Source organism: Charadrius vociferus, unplaced genomic scaffold, assembly GCF_000708025.1.
Source record: "Charadrius vociferus isolate BGI_N301 unplaced genomic scaffold, ASM70802v2 scaffold366, whole genome shotgun sequence".
NCBI lineage: Eukaryota > Metazoa > Chordata > Aves > Charadriiformes > Charadriidae > Charadrius > Charadrius vociferus.
In genome coordinates this window covers 358316-361831 of record NW_009648900.1, presented here as the reverse complement: position 1 = coordinate 361831, position 3516 = coordinate 358316, and positions in this window count along the sequence as shown.

Sequence of the window (3516 nt, the reverse complement as noted above, 5' to 3'; positions counted from 1 at the left end):
GGGGGTCTCCGGTCCGAATCGGCTCGAGGTGGAAAGCAGAAACCCGCAAGCGTGTGCTTAAATCCGATTTTTCTGCCGTTCAGGCGAAATGTCCGTAATTCTGAGATTGAAACTTGAAAGATAAATCAAAATGGACCTTAATAGACTAGGTAAAATATACCCCTGCACGTTTATAAAGACATATTCCTATGCTGCGCAGATAATAACGCACGCTGTTCACCATCTGTATCTTTTAGAGCACAGAAAAAAATGTCGCCATTTTGGTCTCATGCTGAAATATTATTAATCTTTGGGCTTTATCTTGTTCCCAGAACCATCCTTGCCTGATGCTGAAACATTGTCATGCATCCATGAATCTATATAGAGCTTTTCTGCATAAATAGATAAAGCATGCTCAGTCAAAGAAAGGGATTGCAAATATATTTATACTGTGCTGTTTATTGTATATATAGATATGTAACCGTGGAAGGAAAGGTTATGTAGTCTGATATTTTTCCTTGAAACCTGATTGTTACCCAATACAGACCAACGACTGCTTATTATTTTCTAGGCGAAGGAAGCATTTTTTTGCAACATTGCAAGACATTGCTCGTTTCAAATGAGCGCCCGTATAAAATTCAAGCCGGCTCCCCACACCCCTCGGATCAATTAGGTTAGATACAACAAAAGGTAACGGTACAGTCGGTAATTCTTACTGTGTGGCTCCTTTAGCATCACAAATTACATTTAGGAAGATGTTCAAAGAGAAGGAATTTGGCGTTTCGCCCCCCCCCCCACTCCGAAGAAAGAAAAATACAGGCGATTATACCCCCTTCTTTCCAGAGACCGTACGCAACCTTCTTCGGAGCCTGCTGGTTGCAAATAAGAATTTGTATTTTTGCATTTAAGATCCACCCGATTAAAAGATCCCTCTGGAGGCAGAAGTAATTGATTTGCCCAAGAATTTCGCGTCCCCTCTCCAAAGGTTTTGTTCCAGGTGGTTTTTGTATTAGACCGACCACAAGAAACAAATGTGCAGAATAGAGACACCCACACAGGTTTTACTCACAAAGCCTGGTTAAAGTCCAAACCTCTCTCTTTATTATTTGTCATCCTGCTGTTAGTCCCAATATTTTCCAGAGGGGGGGAAAAGAAAAAAATTAAAGAAAAGAAAAAGAAAAAGAAAAGCCCGACCCCACGGTAGGCACTGAGAAGCAAAATAAAACCGGACTTTTCCCACAAGCAGCCCAGTCCTCTGCCAGCATATTTTAAAAGCAGCTTTTTTCCTTGTTTACTTGCGTTTCTTGCTCTGCCTCTTTTCTCGGCCACATTTGATCTTGGAAAGAGCAAGAAGCTTTAAATGTGTTCTTAAGGGCCAGTAGCTGTCAAACCTTTTGGCGGCCAAGATTGATCGCGCGCAGACACCACCAGAGCTTTGTTTGGACTAAAAGCAAGAAAATTAAACCCCTTGCATTTTCCAACAGCATCGATATTTGTAAGGCATCCCTTTTGAGGGATTAAATGACAAGTCTCGTTCTATATTTTATTTAAACAAGCAACCACCAAAAAGCGAATTTAAAGCCTCCCAGCCCCTCCCCTCCCCCTCTCTCCAATGCCTTCGCAGATATGCTACATCTTGTGGGTGCATTAACTTAAAACCGATTTTTTAAATGCACTTCGTGCAGACTGGACCCAGACTGATCCGTGAGTGCTCGGGGTCTTGTTTTCTTTTTTCTTTTTTCTTTTCTTTTTTTGCCCCTCTTTCTTTTTCTTTTTCCTTTTTTTTTTTTTTTATTTTTTTATTACGAAGACGCTTGCCGACCCTTTTTTGGCACCTCCGAAAATAAAGCGAGACGGCACGGCATCGCGCTGGCGATGGTCCCCGGCTCTTCGAGGACGCGGAGAGCGGCTGGGAAGCGCCTTTTCCCTCCCGGTCCCCCGGCTCACCCCACCCCGCCGGGCACCCCGGGCTCCGCGGGAAGGCAAACCCCGTCCGGGCTGCCCAGGGCGGTTGTGACCATAGGATTCATCGGGCTGGTGATTGTGGCCATCATTGTCATCGCTCTCTCTCTCGCCTCGGTCTGGTTGGAAAATTGTGCCCAAAGCATCCAAATTCGGGACTTGCAGGGGCGACTGGAGACGGCGGCGGCGAGAGCCAAGCGTCGGAGGCGAGTGCCGTCTCTCAAGTCATAACCCCGCGGCTTTTTCGCTCTGCCTGGCCCCGTGAAAACAAACCCGCTACCAGCCCATATATTTCCTGGTAATCGAAAATACTCACCAGACCCAGCCTACTACGGTTATTAAGCAAATTATGCCAGCAGACGGGAGTATCGTTTGCAAGCTAAGGCAGAGGATTTGGGTGTTTTTTTTTAAAGAGGCAACAGCCAGACGCGTTTGCAGCCTCGCGATTTGGCTCGCCCAGAGAGGTACTCCTAGGGATATGTTTTACGGTCCAATCCCGGGAAGCCAACTGGAGAGGGAAGTCATGAAGCACAAGGGCTGCTGCCTATGTGACTCTTCCCCTAGAAGCAAGGTTGCTGAGGAAGATCCTGTTAAACAATGGCTCGGCACCCGGCGGCCAATTGTTCTGCGTACTGTACACCCGATAACCACCAAAAAAAAAAGAAAAAAAAAGGAAAAGGAAAAAAAGTGGGGAAAAAAAGGAAAAAAAGAAAGGAAAAAGGAAAAAAGAAAAAAGGAAAAAAAAAAAAGGAAAGAAAAAGGAGCCCACCGAGGCTGAGTCGGGAAGGAGTAACTAGTTTTGGAGGAAGTGCTATTCCTAGGAAAAAATCAAGACCCTCTGCTTCAGACTCCTGCCTGGGTGCAACTTCTTATGCGGGGGCCTGGCGGTGTCAAAACTTTGAAGATTAATGGATTACTTTGTTAATGACTCAAGGCGTCAGATTGAGGTGCTTAAATGATTTGTGAGGTGCAAAGCGTTTTCCTGACAGTCCCAAACAATGAGAGAAGAGTGTGCGGGTGGAGGCGAGGGAGGCAGCAGGCTGCAGGACAGGCAGCCACACACACACACTCACACACTCTCGCACACACACACACGCACACACACTCGCAGCCTCTCACACAAACATATACACACACACGCACCCTCCCCCCCACCCCCGATCATTTCAGATTAGGACGCCAAGGGGATAGATACTCGAGATATCATTTCCCTCTTTAAAAAAAGTGTAAATAAAGCCTTTCTGGCCCCCAATGAGGCGTTCCTTCCCGACTTTTTTGGATCAATCAAACAGACAGTGGCTTCTTTTGATTAAAGCCCAAATTGTCATTGGGCAGAGGCAATCATGTGACAGCCAATTCGGTCCAATTTCAACCTTGTCTCCATGAATTCAATAGTTTAATAGTAGCACGGTCCCCATACGGCTGTAATCAGTGAATTAGAAAAAAAACACCCCACCAGCGATCTTCTATGCTATATTTTTTTCTCCACTCTCTCCTTTTTCCTGGGCCTTCCCCCCCCCGAGCCCCCTGAATCCGAGGGAACTTTTTCTCCGCGGGGGCTGCCAGTTGAAGGCC